Below are 21,550 nucleotides of genomic sequence, written 5' to 3'. Positions count from 1 at the left end.
TATCTCCCGCCGCTTCTTATATCTCCCGCCACTTCTATAACCCTCCCCTCCTCTTCTATCTCTCTGGGTGAGAGCCTCCTTCAGTCTCCCCCGGCTCCCCGCGGCCACAACCTCACCTCACCTCACGCTGCCGCTATCTCCCCGCTAACAACCGCGCCTGCGCGCTGCCCGCTCACAACACCGTCAGCGTCACTCACCCGACCGCTTTACCTCAGGTCAGCATCGCCGTCAGTGTAACCCGCCTTTCCCGCTTTACCACAGCAGCGCGGCATCGGCGAAACTCCCGCCTTAACTCAGCATCGGCGGAAGACTCACCCGCTCTCCCCCTTTACCTCGACATCGGTGTAAGTGTAACCCGCTCTCCCCCAGCATGGGGTCTCCACTCAGGATCGGCGTAAAAGGAACTGCAGACGCTGGTTTATGCCAAAATACTGGAGTAACTCAACTGGTCAGACAGCATCTCTCTCTGGAGAAAAGGAATAGGTGATGTTTCGGGTCGAGAAACTTCACCCATTCCTTCTCTCCAGAGATGCTGCCTGTCCCGCTGAGTTACTCCAGCAGTTTGTGTCTATCTTCGGTGTCAGTGTACTAATGCCATTCATTAGTTCAAAAGTACGCCAACGCATAGAAGCTGTCCACTGAGTCTATATGCAATAGTTGTTAGGTTTGTCACAATTTCACAGTCCCAACCGATACCGCCTCCAACTGGCCGCCCCGCGAACCATCGTCCCTCTCCTTGCTGGGCCTCCCTCAGCCGACCTTGAAGGTTCAGACCATCGCCCCCACTCCATCTCACTGGCCATTTGTCCAGCCTCCCCTCCACCTCCTCTCATTTACCCGGGTTTTGGGGTCGAGCGAGGGCCGGGTTTCGCGGCTTCTCTGTCCCAGTTCCGCGTCAGGCCTGCTGTCAGGTTATGGCCGCGGCTCGCCAGGACCTTCAGTCACTTCAGACCTTCACCCATACCTCAGATATAGATATGCCATTTATTGTCACTATACATGTACAGTGAAACTGAAAGCTGCTCGTACTCAGTGCATACATACAATTTAGCACAAAAAACAAGAAACAAAAAAAAAAACAAAAAACAGAAGGGAGATGGGGGGGGGGGGGACATATATACATATATCATATATACAGATGGAAGTCCGTGTTGGGCGGTGTAGTCAGTGCATGTGTGAATTTGAATTTATGGTAGATATAATTCTCGGAAAGCAACTATTCCTGAGTCTGTTTGTCCTGGATTTGATGCACCTATAGCGCCTTCCAGAGGGCAGCAGGTCGAACAGTCCAAACGCAGGATGGGAGCTGTCTTTGATGATCTTCTTTGCCCTGCTAAGGCAGCGGGAGGTGTAGATGTCCATCAGGGAGGGGAGAGGGCAGCCAATGATCCTCTGCGCTGTCCTGGTTACCCTCTGAAGCCTCTCCCTGTCTGCCATGGTGCAGCTGCCATACCATGCTGTAATGCAGTATGTCAGCAGGCTCTCGATGGACGAGCGGTAGAAGGTCAGCAGCAGGTTAGAGGCCAGGTTGTGCTTCCTGAGGACCTTCAGCCTGTGCATTCGACATTCAGACCGAAGAAGAGTTTCGACCCGGAACGTCACCCATACCTCAGTCTGAAGAAGGGTCTCGACCCGAAACGTCACCCACTCCTGAAACCCCGAAATACTGACTGTCCCGCTGAGGTACTCCAGTATTTTGTGTCTATCTTCACTGTAAACCAGCATCTGCAGTTCCTTCCTACACATTCATATCCTTCAGTCTGAAGAAGGGTCTGGACCCGAAACGTCACCTATCCATGTGCTCCGGAGATGCTGCTTGACTCACTGAGTTACTCCGTCAGTCTATGTCCTAAATACAAGAAAATAATGCTGAGGTTCTGGAAATAAGAAATTGCCTCAAAATAAGCAGGCCATTTAAGGTTGAAATAAGGAGAAATTTCAATACCCAAAGACTGTTGAAACTTCAGAATTCTGTAACCAAAATAATTTCCCAGACACAGAAAATTCAAGACAGAGATTGATTGGTAGATATTTAGATGTTAAGGAAGACAGTGGATAGAGATACAATGCCCGCCATAATGTTTCAGATAAAGATCCATCATTTATATATTTACCTCTGTACTCCACAATTGAGATTTATAATTGAAAAAAAATCACGTGGTTAAAGTGCACATTGTCAGATTTTGATAAAGGCCATTTTTATACATTTCGGTATCACCATGTAGAAATGACAGCAGTGTTTATACATAGTCCCCCCATTTCAGGGCACCATAATGTTTGGGACACAACAAAGTCATGTAAATGAAAGAAGTCATGTTTAGCATTTTGTTGCATATCCTTTGCATGCAATGACTGCTTGAAGTCTGCGATTCATGGACATCACCAGTTGCTGGGTGTCTTCTCTGGTGATGCTCTGCCAGGCCAGTATTACAGCCATCTTTAGTTTATGCTTGTTTGGGGGGCTAGTCCCCTTCAGTTTTCTCTTCAGCATATAAAAGGCATGCTCAATTGGATTCAGATCGGGTGATTATAGCCACTCAAGAATTGACCATTTTTTAGCTTTGAAAAACTCCTTTGTTGCTTAAGCAGTGTTTGGGCTCATTGTCTTGCTGTGGAACGAAACAGCAGCCAATGAGTTTTGAGGCATTTGTTTGAAGTTGAGCAGTTGGGATGTGTCAATACACTTCTGAATTCATTATGCTACTACCATCAGCTGTTGTATCATCAATGAAGATAAGTGAGCCAGAACCTTCAGCAGCCATACATACCCCCACCACCGTGTTTAACAGATGAGGTGGTATGCTTTGGATCTTGGGCAGTTTCTTCTCTCCTCCATACTTTGCTCTTGCCATCACTCTGATATGTTAATCTTATCTGTCCACAAAACCTTTTCCCAAAACTGTGGTTGCTCTTTTAAGTACTTTTTGGCAAACTAACCTGGCCATCCTATTTTTGCAGCTAACCAGTAGTTTGCATCTTGCAGTGTAGCCTCTGTATTTCTGTTCATGAAGTCTCCTGCAGACAGTGGTCATTGACAAATCCACATCTTTTTGCGTATGACGTGCACAGCCTAAAACAACCTGTTCTATTTGATCTTATTTGATTGTGCACGCCAGGTAACAGGGCGGACCGTGTGAAGGTTGCAATCTCCCATCCCAAATCCACACCTGACTCCCGAAGACTGTTTCTGATCTGTCAGACAGGTATTTGGGTGTTTTTTTATTATAAGGAGGATTATTATGTCATCAGCTGTGGAGATCTTCCTTGGCCTGCCAGTCCCTTTGCGTTTAGTAAGCTCACCAGTGCTCTCTTTCTTCTTAATGATGTTCCAAACAGTTGATTCTGCAAGCCTAAGGTTGGGTTGATGTCTCTAACAGTCTTATTCTTGTTTCTCAGTCTCATAATGGCTTCTTTGACTTTCACTGGCACAACCTTGGTCCTCATGTTGATAAACAACAATATAAGTTTGCAAAGGGGATGGGAAGACTGGAAGAAAGACAAGGTGCTGAGAGCTCTCTTATTAAGGAGGCAATTAAACACGCCTGAGCAATTACAAACACCTGTGGAGCCATGTGTTCCAAACATTATGGTGCCCTGAAATGGGGGGACTATGTATAAACACAGATGTATTTTCTGCATGGTGAAACCAAAATGCATAAAAATGACATTTATTAAAATCTGACAATGTGCACTTTAACCACATGTGATATTTTCTATTACAAATCTCAAATTGTGGAGTACAAAGGCAAATAAATAAAGGATGGGTCTTTCTCCCAAACATTATGGAAGGCACTTTGCATGGCAGGAAAGATTAGATTGATGCAGAAAGATTATTCACGATGTTATGGAATGGCTGAATCAGCCACAAGAAGAGTGTTGTTTGCAATGCTGCGTGCCAAACATTTGGAAACACTTTGGAGACTAAGCAGAGGAAATTTACTAATGTAATTCTAGTTCCTATTTATTGTGGAAATCTTCCTAGGATGCTTGAAACCTCAATCAGGATGTGAAAGGTAAAATATTGAATTCATTACAAAATCAGGTGCAGAAAGTAAAGTGAAGGAAGACTAGATGAGAAGAGAGATACAAAAGAGTGCTAACATAAAGTTATATTTTGTTAAAAAGAACCCTCCATCCATAATTAAAATTTGAAGAAATTAGTTCCCACATTTACAAAATTTTAATTTTCAATGTCAGATAAATAGCTTGGTAGTAATTACATATCCAGTCAAGTGAATTATGTGTTATAAATATTAAATCTTTTTGTTGTGTTTACTGGATATTTATAGTATAGAGGTCCAAACGTTGTGAACAAAGCAGTATTTTTTATTAACAAATACAGTTTTGGCACACACGCGTTTAGTAAAGACTTGACTATAGTTCCTGCTGTTGTTATCGGGCACACCAGTGAACTGACGACTTTCTCATCACCAACTCCCGCCAATACCCTGTCACGTGATCATCCCAGCTCTCCTGAGGAGGGTTCTAACAATAAGTGGCTTGACCACCAGATGTTGCCACATGACCCCCCCCAGAACCAGAGGAATGAAAACGAGCAGGCGTACGAGTGAGGCGGCCTGACCTCGTGTACACATTTCCCTTGCCATGGATCACAACCAACAAAGATGATGATGGGTGCGGTTGGGACGGCAGGCGCCCCCTACAGCGGGGCTGTGCCACCTGCACTGGCTGACCAATGTCGGCCTAAGACGAAGCACTGAGACAGTCTCATGCCTGCTGCCCAGGTCAAGCACAAAAGTCAAGGTGCCATGCTGCAGCACCCGGAAAGGACCCTCATAAGGCCTTTGCAGCGGTGTCCGGTGAGAATCATGACGCAGGAACACATACTGGGAGTCCTTGAGGGCAGATGGGATGTGCGAGGGAGGACGTCGGAACAGGAGAGAGCATGCCCACCTGCTCCTGGACACGCACCAGCATGGTCAAGGGCGGCTCCTGCTGCCCTCGACCACGAATTAAATCCCCCGGAACCATAAGCGGGGCGTCGTACACCAGCTCAGCGGAGGAAGTAGCTAGATCCTCCGGTGCAGTGCAAATTCCCAACAGGACTCACGGCAACTCATCCAACCAGTCCGGGCCCGTGAGCCGTGCCTTTAATCATGACTTCAGCTGACGGTGAAAATGCCCCACCAAGCCGTTGGATTGTGGGTGGTAGTCCGTAATGTGATGCAGCTAAGCACCCAGCAGATGGGCCAGGGCATACCACAACGCAGAGGTGAACTGTGCACACCTGTCAGAAGAGATATCCACCAGCACAACAAAACGGGCGATCCAGTGGGCAGCGAGGGCAGTCGCACACGTTACAGCGGAGGTATCTGCGAGCAGGACGGCCTCCGGCCATCGCATTAAACGGTCCACGATAGTGAGAAGGTGGGTGACACCTCTGGATGGGGGTAGCGGACCCACGAGATCGACATGTATATGGTCGAAATGCCATGCAGCAAGGCAAAATCCTGCAAGAGCGCCTTGACGTGAGGCTGAACCTTGGATGTATGACAGGGAATACACGCCCTGGCCCAGTTGCCAATCTGCTTGCACAACCCGTGCCACATTAACTTGGCTGCCACCAGCGCCATCGTAGCCCGGACGGAAGGGTGAGCCAAACCATGAATCATATCAAAGATCCGGCGATGCCAAGCTGCAGGGATGATAGGTTGCGGCTGACCGATAGACACATCGCAAGAACCGTGGTGCCAGCGGGACCGAACTGTACATCCTCCAACAACAGACCTGAAATGCCTGTGCGGTAAGCGAGCATCTCCAAAGCCTCATGCTGTGCAGCTGCCAGGACCAAATAGTTAATGCCTGGGGCCAAAGCGATGACAGTGCAGGACAACACATCGGCGACCTGGTTGCTCTTTCCCGCGATGTGCTGGATACAAGTCGCGTACTTCGAGACGTAAGCCAAGTGATGCTGCTGCCTGGATTGACCAGGGATCAGACACCTTCGCAAAAGCAAACGTAAGGGGCTAGTGATCAGTAAAAGCCGTGAAAACCCTCGAGGAAATAACGAAAATGTCGGACAGCCAGGTAGAGCCAGGAGCTCACGGTCAAAAGCACTGTACTCTGTTCAGGAGGTCACAGGTGACAACTGAAAATGGCTGCCAGCTTCCATCAATCAGCTGCTCCAGCAGTCCACCCACAGCAGAGTCAGAGGCGTCAACCGTGGTCGGAGTGGTCGGAGCATCGGCCCGCGGATGGACCAGCATTGTCGTCCACACTGTCGAAAGCAGCCATGACCTCATCATCCCACACTTTCTTTCTTAGTGAGTGAAATTCGTCAGCTTTTTTTGCCTAGAATGGTGGAGGCAGATTTAATTGTAGCTTACAACATGGAGCTGGACAGGTACCCGAGTGGGAGGAATTTGCAGGGCAATGAGGAGAGGGCAGGAGGGAACAATCTTGCACTGGCATGGAGCCAATGCAAAATCAATAGGCCGAACGGCTTTCGTCTGTGTTGCAATCATTCCACAATTCTATGATCCTACCCTAATTTTGACCGATTAATTATAAGCAATGGCGAGCTTTAACCCTCAATTTTAACCCTTTAATTCTGTCTAAAAATTTGGGTGGCACAGTGGTGCAGCGGTAGAATCGCTGCCTCACAGCACCAGAGACCCGAGTTCATTCCTGACCGCAGGTGCTGTCTGTGTGGAGTTTGCACATTCTCTCTGTGACAGCATGGGTTTCCTCCGGGTGTTCCAGTTTCCTCCCATGTCCCAATGACATGCAGGTTTGTAGGTTAATTGGCCTCTGTAAATTTTCCCTAATATGTAGGGAGTGGACGAGAAAGTGGGATAACATAGAATTGGTGTGAACGGGTAATCATGGATTAAGTTTGACTTGATGGGATGAATGGCCTGTTTCCATGCTGCATCTTCAAACTAAACCAAACTGGAAAATGGCTGTTTAAAGAAAAGTGGGGACCTCTCTGGATATAGGTTCTAGCTAGAATAGTAGAACTAGTTGAACAGGTCAGCATGGGCTCAATGACGTGAACAACCTGTGTCCATGCTGCACCTGTGTCTCTGGAACTGAGACAGTAGCCCCATCAACTGTGTCACTGTGACCCCCTAAAAAGTTTGTAAAGAATCAGTGCTTTTGCTTTGCTTCTTTGCTTTTGTTCTCAATTTTTTTTCAAACATTGACTAGAATAACTATGAAAGCATTAGTACAGTCTGTTCCATCTTTGGTATTACGATATGCTTTGAAACCTTTATGTAAATTCACTGGTCTTGTTTCAATAAAAATGCACTATGATAAGCTGCTGGATTCTTTCACTCATTCTAATGTAATGCTGCCATTGATTTCTGGGGCACTTAGTGATGAAGCTTTCAAGGCAGTGTAAGGCTCCAATAATCAATGAAAATGTAACCAGCTGAAAGATCAGACCTGGAGGAATCATATTGAATGGTGGGGTAGGTTCGAAGGGGACTAGGTGGCCAACTCCTGCTGTTATTGTCTTGCTTTCATGAATCTCCCAACTCGATATCCATTTTCATCCCAATGAAGTGATCAATGTTGGCGTAGACATGGTGGGTTGAAGGGCTTGTTTCCAGGCTGTATTTCTAAGACTAAAACATACGTACTGTCAAAGTGTAGTTACAATAGGAAATGCTGCAGCCAATTAGGATAAAGCAAGATCCTACATAACAATGTACAGATCAGTAGCTCATGCCCATGCCCATGCCCATGCCCAGCAGTACAGAACGCCACAGGAGAATCCTTTTTCCTTGTGGCTATCGAACTGTACAACTTCTCCCCCTTCTGTCGTGAGGTAGACTGACTGAGACTGACTGATCTTGTGTTTTATGACTGTTGGCCAATCAATTTCCCTCCAGGGATAAATAAAAGCAGCTATGCTTTTCAAGTGTCCCACCCTCCCTTTAAACTCACCAATGTGTGCTTACGGGCACTGGATTAATAGTGATATGACCCATAATTATCTGATGGCCTGCAACTCGTGGTTTACAGTGCCCTCCATAATGTTTGGGAAAAAGACCCATCATTTATTTATTTGCCTCTGCACTCCACAATTTGAGATTTATAATAGAAAAAAATCACATGTGGTTAAAGTGCACATTTACAGATTTTAATAACGGCCATTTTTACACATTTCAGTTTCACCATGTAGCAATGACAGCTGTTTATACATAGTCCCCCCATTTCAGGGCACCATAATGTTTGGGACGCAGCAATGTAATGTAAATGGAAGTAGTCATGTTTAGTATTTTGTTGCATATCCTTTGCATGCAATGACTGCTTGAAGTCTGCAATTCATGGACATCACCAGTGGCTGGGTGTCTTCTCTGGTGATGTTCTGCCAGGCCTGTCTTACAGCCATCTTTATGCTTGTTTTGGAGGCTAGTCCCTTCAGTTTTGTCTTCAGCATATAAAAGGCATGCTCAACTGGGTTCAGACCGGGTGATTGACTTGGCCACTCAAGAATTGACCCTTTTTTTAGCTTTGAAAAACTTCTTTGTTGCTTTAGCAGTATGTTTAGAATGATTGTCTTGCTGTAGAATGAACCGCCGGCCAATGAGTTTTGAGGCAGGTTACACAAAAAAGCTGGAGAAACTCAGCGGGTGCAGCAGCATCTATGGAGCGAAGGAAATAGGCAACGTTTCGGGCCGAAACCCTTCTTCAGACTGATCGGGGGCGGGGGTGGGGGGGGACAATAAAGGGAAAAGGAGGAGTAGCCCGAAGGCTGGGGGATTGGAGGAGACAGCAGGGGGGCTGAGGAAGGGGAGGAGACAGCAAGGACTAACAAAATTGGGAGAATTCGATGTTCATGCCCCCGGGATGCAGACTCCCCAAACGGAATATGAGGTGCTGTTCCTCCAATTTCCGGTGCTGCTCGCTGTGGCCATGGAGGAGACCCAGGACAGAGAGGTCGGAGACGGAGTGGGAGGGGGAGTTGAAGTGCTGAGCCACCGGGAGGTCAGCTTGGTTATTGCGGACCGAGCGGAGGTGTTCGGCGAAACGATCGCCCAACCTCCGCTTGGTCTCACCGATATAGATCTGCTGACATCTAGAGCAGCGGACGCAATAGATGAGGTTGGAAGAGATCCCTTTAAACCTCACCACCTGGAACGATTGCTTGGGTCCTTGAACGGAGTCGAGGGGGGAGGTAAAGGGACAAGTGTTGCATCTCTTGCGGTTGCAAGGGAAAGTGCCCGGGGAGGGGGTGGACCGAGAGGGAAGGGAAGAATTGACAAGGGAGTTATGGAGGGAGCGGTCTTTGCGGAAGGCAGATATGGGGGGAGATGGGAAGATGTGGCGAGTGGTGGGGTCACGTTGGAGGTGGCGAAACTGACGGAGGATTTTTACTTTTTGTATGTGACGGCTGGTGGGGTGAAAGGTGAGGACTAGGGGGACTCGGCCCTTGTTGCGAGTGCGGGGACGGGGGGAGAGAGAGCAGTGTTGCGGGGTATGGAAGAGACCCTGGTGCGAGCCTCATTTATGGTGGAGGAGGGGACCCCCGTTGCTGAATAGTGAGGACTTCAGATGTCTGGTGTGGAACGCCTCATCCGTGGAGCAGATGCGGCGTAGACGGAGGAATTGGGAGTAGGGGATGGAGTCCTTACAGGAAGCAGGGTGGGAAGAAGTGTAGTCCAGATAGCCATGGGAGTCAGTGGGTTTATAGTGTATGTCGGTCAGAAGTCTATCACCTGCAATGGAGATAGTGAGGTCAAGGAATGGTAGGGAAGTGTCGGAAATGGTCCAGGTGTATTTGAGTGCCGGATGGAAGTTAGTGGTGAAGTGGATGAAGTCAGTCAGTTGTGTGCGGGTGCAGGAGGTGGCACCAAAGCAGTCGTCGATGTAGCGGAGGTAGAGGTCGGGGATGGGGCCCTGGTATGTATTGAACAAGGATTGCTCGACGTAACCTACAAATTAGGCAGGCATAGCTGGGGCATTTGTTTGAACTTGAGCAGATAAGATGTGTCTATACACTTCAGGATTCATTATGTCACTACCATCAGCAGTTGTATCATCAATGAAGATAAATGAGCCAGTACCTTCAGCCCAGAGCATAACACCCCCACCACCGTGTTTCACAATGAGGTGGTACGCATTGGATCTAGGGCAGTTCCTTCTCTCCTCCATACTTTGCTCTTGCCATCACTCTGATATGTTAATCCTCATCTCATCCACGAGACCTTTTTCCAGAACTGTGGTTGCTCTTTTAAGTACTTGGATGTAACCTGGCCATCCTATTTTTGCAGCTAACCAGTGGTGGCCCAAACATTATGGTGCCTTGAAGTAGGGGAACTATGTATAAACACAGCTGTAAGTTCTACATGGTCAAACTAAATGTAAAATGTAAAATTAATAACATCTGACAATGTGCACTTTAACTACATGTGATTTATTTCAATTACAAATCTCAAATTGTGGAATACAGAGGCAAATAAATAAATAATGAGTCTTTGTCGCAAATATTATGGAGGGCACTGTAGATGGCTGTATAAAGAGTGCCAAATTCTTCGGCAATTTGCTTTGGATGATCTGTATCATCTTATTTATATTATTTATTAAAATGGAGGAGAGATAGCAGGATCATTGAAACATAACAAAGAAAATAGTAGCAGTAGGCCACTCGGCACCTCAAGCCTATCCCACCAGGCAATATGACGAAGGCTGATCCAAGCTAACCTCAACTCCTCTACTGTGCAAATTCAGATAAATGTGAATTAAATGATCTTACAAAAACCTACCTACTTCTTCTTTAAATACTTTCAACGATAAATAATAAATAAAGAATCTGGGTTTTTTTCAGATTTCCAACATCTGCACCTATTTTCTTTGCTTTTTAATAAGCAATTTATTACGCTTTAATTACCAGCATAATTTTGTATCATTACAAAAGAAAATTATCTCAGTTACAAATTAGCAGCATAATTAAAGTGTCTGAATGCAAGGAAGGCTTTGCATAAATATTTGTACAATTACTTATCATCCAAACTGATTCCCATATGCCTATTTTGATCTGAAGATCTTACCAGAAAAAAATAAAAGTATCAGTTTGTAACAGAAAAAGTCACTGAAACTGCTTCTCAAAGCTGACGGCAATGCTAGGCATCCTGTCAGCATGTCAAGCTGTTACTGTTCTGAAATATTTCCTGTGCATATTATTGGGGAAAAATAAGATTTGGTGCTTATGTTTCAGAATTGAGCCACTTTGTGGTTTGATATGGAAGACAATGCTCAGTAAAACTCCGATAATCTGCTATCCAATCGTTTAGAAATCCCTATCGTTCTGCATCTGGCTCACAAGATTCCTGTGATTCATTTAAATCCTACAGAGACAGCTCACACACTCCCTTTAAAATTATTGGAGTGGTTCCCTACACTCCCTTTAAACTATTTAGAGACAGAAAACACAGACAGCAAAGGGTGACACAGTGATGCAGCGGTAAAGCGTCTGCCTCACAGCGCCCGAGCCCCGGGTTCGATCCTGACTACAGGTGCCATCTGTCCATTATTTGTACGTTCTTTCTGTGACCACGTGGGTTTTCTCTGGGTGCTCCGGTTTCCTCCCTCACTCCAAAGATGTACAGGTTTGTCAGCTAATTTACTTTGGTAAAATAAATTGTAAATTGTCCCAAATGTGTCGGATAGTGCTAGTGTATGGGTTTATCGCTGGTCGGCGTGGACTTGGTGGGCCGAAGGGCCTGTTTCCTCACTGCACCTCTAAAGTCTAAAGCACAGGAACAGTCCCTTCGGCCACAATGTCTGTGCCACATATGGTACCAACACAAACTCAGAGTCTGAGAAGGGTCTTGACCCGAAACGTCACCCATTCCTTCCCTCCAGAGAAGCTGCCTGGCCCACTGAGTTACTCCAGCTTTTTGTGTCTATCTTCGGTTTAAACCACCACCTGCAGTTCCTTACACAAACTAATCCCATGTGCCTGCACGTGATCCATCCTCTTTAAAACACTGGGTTCGCTGGAAAATGTATTATACTACTACAAAGGATATAATAAAAGTGACTTAACAGGCCAGTGGTACATCAATAGGAGTACAATCCAATAATCCAGAAAGTCTGACAGAACAGGACAACCTCAAATCCGAGAATGCCGGATTATTAGAGATTTATTATAGAAGTCTGAGAGCTTCTTCAAACAGCCAGATCATGACCTAGTTAGGAAGCGAGACATTGCTGGCAATAGCACCAGGGAATGGGATGGGTTAAATGGACTGGGTATCAGTTGGTGAAGACATTGGCTCAATGGTTCAATGCTACTTTATTATCACATGTATCTTGGTACAGTGAAATGCTTTATTTGCATGCATTTCAGTTCAACTCTACTGTACATAAACACAATCGTATCTTTGAAGCCCGAACCTTCAGGCAGGAGTGCGACCTGACAAACAAGCAAATACAATTAACACTTTCAAAATAAATTTGGACTAATAAGAATGGGAAAGGTTCAGAGGGCTATGGGTCAAACACAGGCAAATGGGTCTAGGTCAGTATGCCAACGTAGGCGGTCAAAGGTGGACCAAATGGCTGGTTTCCAGTTTGTTGTCTGTGGAGTGTTGGCAGCTGAGGAGACGTGATAGATGCAAATACAATTATGAGGCATCGAAAGGGTAGACCGAACCTTTATTCCTTTATTTTTGTCAGTCTCCCTACCTGCTTCCACTACCTGCAACCTCCGGCAACCACCTGCAACCTCCGGGAACCGCACGGAAACCTTGCGTGGGGCGCAAAGTCTCCAGAGGTTTCCGTTCAGGTTTCCTAAGTGGGACAGGGGCATAACTCAGTGGGTTAGCCAGTATATCTGGAGAACATGGATGGGTGAAGTTACAGGTCGGAATTAAGTCTGACCAGTCTGAAGAAATCTGAAATAGGACCAGTCTGAGGAAGGGTTCTGACCCAAAACGTCACCCACCATGGATTCTAGAGATGCTGCCTGACCCACTGAGTAACTCCAGCACCTCGTGTCTTTCATAGTGACTTTTGCCTCGAGTATGCTTTGGTTCCTAGCAAATATACCATTTTGTTCATCAACTAATAAATATTAGATCTTTCTAAAAATATCTCAACAAACATTTATATAAAGCACCAAGCAAATTATGTTTTGGATCATTATCATTCTGTTACCTCTTTGTGATCTCATTCAATGTTTAAATGGAAAAAAAAATCATATTATAAAATGTATCCTAATAAATAGCGTGATTTATTTATCTGTACGCAATCTTTTTTACATGTCTGTCAAAGATAGAAGTGGAATTTTAATGGTTGATGATAATAGTGATAAGTTTATATTGTGATCTATTCACTCAGACAATGACTATCATTTGTTTGATTGCATATTTTATAATCTAACCCTTTTTTTCTTTCCATTGTGCAATGAGGATGAAATTTAAGTGTACTATTCAGTTGAAAGGAGGTTATAGGGTGGGAATAATTCCAATGCAAGGATGGGAGTCCACAACATTGTCTCCATCTACACTTCACGTTGCCTCCGTAAAGCAGCCAACATAATCAAAGATCTTTCCCACCCCGGTCATTCTTTCATCTCCCCATTCCCATTCCCATTGGGAGGAAGATACAGAAATTTGAAAGCATGCACACCAGATTCCCTTCAGTTATTAGGTTTCTGAACGGATCTTCCATAAGCTCGGAAACTATGAGATTCTCCTCTGCCTCCTTCCAGACATTGGACTTTGTCTATGGAACTGGTGTGCAACAATGCTGAGAACTATATTCTGCGCTCTGCATCTTCCCCTTCACTCTATCTTTTGTACTTGAGTTTGACTTGATTGTATTTATGTCTAGTATTATCTGATTTGACTGGATAGCATAATCAAGGGCAATTCTCACCCCAGACATACCCTCCTCCCTCTCCCATCAGGCAAGAGGTATAGAAGTGTAAAAACGCACACCTCCAGATTCAGGCGCAGTTTCTTCCCAGTTATCAGGCAACTGAACAACTAGGGAGTGGTGGTGACCTACCATCCACCTCATTGGAAAACCTCTAACTATCTTTAATCAGACTTTAATTGACTAAATCTTGCACTAAACGTTATTCCCTTTATCCTGTAAATTTACACTGTGGACAGCTGGAATGTAACCATGTAGTCTTTCCGCTGACAGGATAGCATGTAACAAAAAAGTTTTTCACTGTACCTGGGTACACATGATAATAAACTAAACTAAACTGCTGTACATCGGTACGGATGACAACAATAAACCTAAACCTCAAAACAAGAAACTGCAGTTTGAATCTGAAGAAGGGTCCCGACCCGAAACGTCACCTATCCGTGTTCTCCAGAGATGCTGCCTGATCTGCTGCTGCTGATGCTGCTGACTTACTCCAGCATTTTGTGTCCTTTTGTCCAAACTGAAACCTAACTGTTTAAGAATCTGCAGATGCTGGAGAATCGAAGGTTACACCGACTGGAGAAACTCGCGGGTCACCTATGGAGCGAAGGAAATAGGCAACGTTTCGGGCCGAAACCGTCTGAAGAGGTTTTGCTGCCCGAAATGCCTGCCTTGCTCCATGATGCTGCTGACTTACTCCAGCTTTTTTGTGTAACCTGAAACCTAACTTTGTCAGTGAATGGAACAATCCTTTTTTAAAATCCTAACTGGTTACACCTGTTGCTATGAGTGGAGCATAGGGAATCTTGAAGGGCTCTGATGAACTTTTAAGGTCCTACACAATGCCACCAATGACAGTGATTACACTTCAAAGTGGTGGAAACAAAACCTTCATAATGGAATGGTTGGCACGGAATGGATGGCTCTACAGACAGATTGGTTAAATATATAGTTTAATAGCAAAGCAGTTGAAGAAGCAAATAACAAAAGTTAATTTCTCCATAGTAATTTTGTTGCAGTATTAGTTCAGAAGCTGTGATTTGGCAAAATGGTGCTCTACGGAGCAGAATCTTTAGTCTTTATACTTTACAGAGCGGCAGCAGGCCCGTTCAGCCCACCGAAGCCAATTAACCCACAAACCTGCACGTCTTTGGAGTGTGGTTGGAAACCAGAGCACCCAGAGAAAACCCACCTGGTCACAGGGAGAACGTACAAACTCCATACAAACAGCACCTTTAGTTAGGATCAAACTTGAAACTGGTACTTTGAGGCAGCAACTCTACCACTGTGCCGCCTTGCGCCGTGTTCTGTTTTGTAAACCAGCATCTGCAGTTCCTTGTTTCTACATTTACAGTTCCTTGTTTCTACAGAATAATTTTGGAGATATGAATTATAAACACCATCTAAAGTTTTCATTTATTCGAGTCATACAGTGATACAGTGTGGAAACAGGCCCTTTGACCCAACTTGCCCACACTGGCCAACAATGTCCCAGTTACACTAGTCCCACTTGCCTGTGCTTGGTCAATATCCCTCCAAACCTGTTCTAGCCATGTATCTGTCTAACTGTTCTTAAACGATGGGATAGTCCCAGTCTCAACTATTTCCTCTGGCAGCTTGTCTCATACACCCACCTCCCTTTGTGTGAAAACCCCTCAGATTCCTATTAAATCTTTTCCCTTCACCTTGAACTTACGTACGTCCTCTGGTCCTCGATTCCCCTACTCTGGGCAAAAGACTGTGCATTTACCTGATCTATTCCTCTCAAGATTTGTACACCTCCATAAGATCTCCCCTCATCCTCCTGTGCTCCATGGAATAGAGACCCAGTCTACTTAACCTCTCCCTATAGCACACACCCTCTAGTCCTGGCAACATCCTCTTAAATATTTTCTGAACCCTTTCAAGCTTGGCAATATCTTTCCTATAACATGGTGCCCAGAACTGAACACAGTATTCTAAATGCAGTCTCACCAACGTCTTATACAACTGCAACATGACCTCCCAACTTCTATACTCAGTATTCTGACTGACGAAGGCCAAAGTGCCAAAAGCCTTTCTACCAACTTATCTACCTGCGACTCGACCTTCAAGGAACCATGCCCCTGTACTCCTAGATCTCTCTGCTCTACAACACTACCCAGAGGCTTACCATTTACAGTATAGGTTCTGCCATTGTTCGAAGTTTCAAAATGTAACGCCTCACACTTCTCTGTATTCAATCCCATCAACCATTCCTCCGCCCACCTGGCCAATCGATCCAGATCCTGCTGCAATCGTTCACAACCATCTTCACTATCTGCAAAACCACTAACTTTTGTATCATTAGCAAACTTGCTAATCTTGCCCTGTATGTTCTCATCCAAATCATTGATGTAGACGACAAACAATAATGGGCCCAGCACTGAACCCTGAGGCACGCCATTCTTCACAGGTATCCAGTCTGAGAAGCAACCTTCCACCATTACCCTCTGCTTCCTTCCATTGAGCAAATCTGCTATCCATTCAGCTATCTCTCCTTGGATCCCATGCGATCTAACCTTCCTAAACAGCCTACCATGCGGAACCTTGTTGAACGCCTTACTGGAGTCCATGTACATCTGCAGCTCTGTCCTCATCAACCTTTTTGATCACGTCGTCAAAAAAAAACAATCAGATTTGTGAGACGTGAGCTCCCACGTACAAAACCATGCCAACTCTCTGTAATCAGCCCTTGCCCATCCAAATGCCTGCATATCCTATCCCTCAGAATACTCTGTAGTAACTTACCAACTACAGATGTTAAGCTCACCGGCCTATAGTTCCCAGCATTTTTCCTGCAGCCCATCTTGAAAATATACACAACATTTGCCACTCTCCAGTTTTCCGGCATCTCTCCTGTATTTAAGGACGACTGGTAAATTTCAACTGGGGCTCCCGCAATTTCCTCTCTAGTTTCCCACAATGTCCTTGGATATTTCAGATTAGGCCCTGGAGATTTGTCACATGACAATATGAATAAAAACAAAATAATGGCATTGATTTACTTAGAAATTGGCACTGACAGTACTGTCCAAACAAAGAAGAGAACTGTAAAACAGAAATGTTTCTGCTTGCAAATCATTCTAGAGATGGAGGGAAGTGTGAAGGATCATTAGTGTACTGGTTTGCATTGTTACTTGAATATTAAACAGCATACGTCTCCTTTTGAAACACTGATTCTCCCAGCTGACATAACCTTTAAGCAGTATCTGTAGGTTTCAAGAAAGATCCGTTAATCAACATTACCAACGTGAAATCTGCAAAGCCTTAGTGTGCTTATAATTATTTTGATCGAAATGCTTCATATTATTGGTACAGAACAAAATTCAAGTTTAAATGAAATTCATTTGGTTCCAAAATTATAATAGTATTTGGAGGGGAAATATAAAATTATTTTAATCATAATCTTTTTCATTAATTTGGAAATTGTTTCCTGTAATATTAAAGGAGGATATTCCACATTACATATGTTATTTTTCATGGTTGCATAAACAAAACTAAAAGAAAATGCAGGGAATGGAGGAATATGAATAATATGCAGGTAGATGAGATTAGTTTATATTAGCATCCAGTTTGCATGGACATTGTTGGCCAGGGGCTGTTTATTCCAGAGCTCTACTATTCTATGTTCAATGATAGTTATCAGATTTTGTTTATTGACTGGATGTGGGTTTTGCAGACAAGGCCTGTGTTTATTGCAATCTCTAATGGCTTTTGGGTGGTGCAGTGGTAGAGTTGCTACCTAACCGCACCAGAAACCCCGGGTTCGATCCTGACTATGGGTCCTGTGTGTATGGAGTTTGTACGTTCTAGTTGTGACCGTGTGGGTTTTCTCCAGGTGCCCCTGTTTCCTCACACACTCCAAAGATGTACAGGTTTCTAGGTTAATTGGTTCAGGTAAAATTGTAATTTGTCCCTCGTGTGTAGGATAGTGATAGTGCACGGGGTAATCACTCTTCATTTTGCATATGGCGCGTACAGCCGAAAGTTGTAGGGCAACTTGTTCTATTTGATCTTATGTTTGGGCACACCAGGTTGATTGCATTCGTCGAAACAGGGCAGATCATGTGAAGGTTGCAATCTCCCACCCCAAGAGAATAATCGCTGGTTGGCGTGGCCTCAGGCGGTGGGCCTGTTTCCGCACTGTATCTCTGAAGTCTAAAGTCTAATTGCCTTTGTGAAGATGGGTGTGAACTGCCTTCTTGAACCGCTCTGGAGAACATCATGAGAAATGATTGGTATCTCTGTACATTATCAAATTGTTAGTTGTAGTGCCTAACCATCTGCAAATTGGCCAACATGTCTATTATTTTGCAAAGCAACTCCAGTTAATTAGCTGTGAAGCTTTTGAGTTGGCCTGATATTCTAAAGGTCACATAACTGAAGGTAATTTTGTAACTTCTTATTTTACCTTGTAATGTCCTACTCTTATTTACATTTCCCTTTCTCTCTTCATCAGTTGCTGGAAGAGCTGCCTCACAGCTTCAGTGACTGGTTCAATCCTAATTTACATACTGCCTCCAGAACTGGTACTCCAGATTCAGGGACAGTTTCTTCCCAGCTGTTATCAGGCAACTGAACCATCCTATCACCTACCAGAGAGCAGTTTTGACCAACCATCTACATGATGGAGACCCTCGGACTATCTTTAATCAGAATTTACTGGACTTTATCTTGCACTAAACGTTATTCCCTTTATCCTGAATATGTACACTGTGGATGGCTCGATTGTAATTTAAAAAAAGACTTTCCGCTGACTGGATAGCGCGCAACAAAAAGCTTTGCACTGTACATCGGTACACGGGACAATAAACTAAACTAAACTAGTTTAACTTGGCATCATGTTTGGCATTGACATTGTGGGGTTCAAGGCACGTTCCGGTGCTGTACTGTTCTATGTTCTATGTTTCCCCTCAGAACATTTACTAGATCTGAACACTTCTCACTGCAGATAGAATGTTTCCTGTGGTGGTCTCAGCCTGTGAAGCTATTTCTTTTTTGGGTGATCTCTTGGGCGCAAATTCTCTTTACTAGATTAAATATGTTGAGCTCAGATCTTTTATCGGATTTTAATGGACTATCTTGCACCTTTATTTTGTATCTGTACACTGTGGATGCCTTAATTGGAGTCTCAGTCTGAAGAAGGGTCTTGATTTGAAACAACACCCATTCCTTCTATCCAGAGATGCTGCCTGTCCCGTTGAGTTACTCCAGCATTTTGTGTCTAACCTTGATTGTAATCATTTTTTAGTCTTTTCGCTGGCTGGGTAGCACACCACGAAAAAGCTTTTCTTTTCACAGTACCTCAGTGCACATGAAATATACTGAAATATAATGAACTCATCTATGTGTTCTTTCTATGACCTTGTGGGTTCTCTGGTTTTCTCTCGCACCCCAATAAGTTGTGGTTGGTGGGTTATTTGGCTGCTGTAAGTTGCAGCTAGTGTGTATGCGAGTGAGAGATGTTGGGTGGGATGGGGAGAGGTGTGAAATGACAGGACCATACTGTAGCAATAACGTTGGATTAGAGAAAGTGGGTCCATGAGTTGGTGAGCATTCACTGGAATGAGCGGTCTATTTCTGATCTGTACGATCCCCCCTGGATACCCTTGTGTGACACAGCAACCAGACTTTGCTGCACCATAAGACCAGAAGACATAAGAGTAGAATTAGGCCATTCAGCCCATTGAAGATAGGCTGAGTGAAGAATACTTGATTTGGAAAGGTTTCTCACCAATGGTGGAGAAAAGGGGTGAGGGGAAAGTCAGAAGCCCAAATATTGAATAAATATTATATGTTACATGAATATGTTCATATGTCCCTAAGTCACAGGAGCAGAATTAGGCCATTCGGCCCATTGAGTCTACTCTGCCATTCAATTGTGGCTGATCTATATTTCCTCTCAACCGCATTCCCCTGCCTTCCCCCCCATAATCTTTGACGCCTTTCCTAATCGAGAACCTTTCAATCCCTGCTTTTAAAACTACCTAATGATCTGGTCTCCACTGCCGCCTGTGACAATGAATGACACAGATTTGCCACCCTTTGCCTAAATAAATTCCTCCTCATTTCCATTTTGAAGGTATGTCCTTTTTTTCTGAGGCTGTGCCCTCTGGTTTCAGACTCTCCCATTAGTAGGAACATGCTTTCCATGTCCACTTTATCTAGGCCTCGCTATGTAATTGTGCACTGTGGTTGTGTACCGATGGCCAATGCACTTCAATATCGAGTCTTCCTTGAGCCGATTTGTTTCCACCTCTGGGATCTTTCCTTTGACCTATATATCAAATACAAATTTTCATTCTGCTTTGTACAGTCATAATCTCGGGCCCGAAGACCGGAGAGTCGAGGAGGAGAGAGCCGCAACGTACATGAGGAGTGGGCTGGTAGGAGAGGGTATTGCCTCCAGCACCTGCAAGGTCGGCTGCAGGAGGCGCCCCCGGGACACAAAGACAGTTGGACAATGAGAGGGACGTCGGTTAGCGGGCCAAGCTGGTCGAGGGTGATGGAGGAGGCCCTGCAACTGCCTAGGGCTTACCTGAGCTTACCTGGATCGATGGGTGCTCTAGTATATCCAGCAAGTGGACCGGACTTTTGACTTCGCACCTTTTCTTTTGTAAATTGCGCCAAAATGTGGTGACCTGTGCAAGAATTTCACTGTGTCATTTGTGACAATAAAGAACCATTGAGCCTCAAATGTTAGTTCATGTTTATGTTTAATTAAAGTAACCAAATATTGAACACTGCTGCTTATCTCAGGATGGGATATCGGGCGGGTATCAGGTTACCAGCGGGCAGTCACTGAAAGACAATATGAAGGCATAGTTAGCAATTAAGAAGACAAATGGTAATGTGTAGGAAGGAATTGCAGATGCTGATTTACACCGAACAATAATATAAACACAAAATACTGGAGTAACTCAGCGGGTCAGGCAGCATCTCTGGAGAAAAGAAATACGTAGCGTTTCGTGTTGAGATCCTTCTTCAGATAAATGGTGATGTTGGGCTTTATTACAAGAGGATTTGAGTACAGGAGTAAAGATGTCTTACTGTATATATACGGGCCTTGCTCAAACCATACCTGATATGAAAAAGGACACAAAGTGTTAGAGTAACTCAGCGGTCAGGCAGCATCTCTGGATAACATGGATAGGTGATGTATTGTGTCTGAAGAAGGGTCTCGACTCAAAACATCACCTATCCATATTTTCCAGAGATGCTGCCTGACCCGCTGAGTTACTCCAGCATGTTGCGTCTTTCTAGCATCTGTGGAGAGAATGGACAGGCGATAATTTGGGTCAGGGCTCTACTTCAGAACTGACCCAAATTCTCCTCACAATTTAAGCTGTACTCTTACAAACATTGTCTGCAATATTCCTCAAGTATAACATGCTCAACAAAGAGTCTAGTTTAGTTTAATTTAGTTTATTGTCAAGCCACAGTGAAAAGCTTTTGTTGCCTGCTAACCAATCAGTGGAAAGACAATTCATGATTACATTCGAGCCATCCACAGTATACAGATACATGATAAAGGGAATAACATGAATAATGTTCAAGGCAAGATAAAGCCCAGTAAAGTCTGATTAAAGATAGTCCAAGGGTCTCCAATGAGGTAGATAGTCGCTCAGGACTGTTCGTTAGTTTTTTTACATATTAAATTCCGTTTGGAATCGTT

At 44.6% G+C, this 21,550-nt stretch overlaps 1 protein-coding gene and 1 long non-coding RNA gene across 8 annotated transcripts in view; one reads left to right on the top strand and one right to left on the bottom strand.

Annotated features, from left to right (window-relative positions):
- prpsap2 (phosphoribosyl pyrophosphate synthetase-associated protein 2) overlaps positions 1 to 184 on the bottom strand; it is a 36,641-nt gene extending 36,457 nt beyond the window's left edge. For 4 of the 5 annotated variants that reach the window (XR_008725120.1, XM_055651673.1, XM_055651678.1 and 1 more), the window contains exon 1: positions 122 to 184. The gene's annotated coding sequence lies outside the window, so the exon portion shown is untranslated. Of the gene's footprint in view, positions 1 to 116 lie in introns of all 5 variants that reach the window. The other variant, XM_055651674.1, reaches the window with a different exon arrangement.
- Positions 162 to 20,572, top strand: LOC129706976 (uncharacterized). 3 transcript variants are annotated; one of them, XR_008725121.1, is made up of 2 exons: positions 162 to 215; positions 20,192 to 20,572. It is a non-coding gene; the product is annotated as an uncharacterized LOC129706976 (long non-coding RNA). The 3 variants fall into 3 exon arrangements; XR_008725122.1 differs by having other exon boundaries at positions 198 to 344; XR_008725123.1 differs by lacking the exon at positions 162 to 215 and adding an exon at positions 2,224 to 3,203.
- Positions 20,573 to 21,550: the final 978 nt, after the last annotated feature.

Source organism: Leucoraja erinacea, chromosome 20 (assembly GCF_028641065.1).
Source record: "Leucoraja erinacea ecotype New England chromosome 20, Leri_hhj_1, whole genome shotgun sequence".
Classification (NCBI taxonomy): domain Eukaryota; kingdom Metazoa; phylum Chordata; class Chondrichthyes; order Rajiformes; family Rajidae; genus Leucoraja; species Leucoraja erinaceus.
This window is presented reverse-complemented; position numbering and strand designations above follow the sequence as displayed.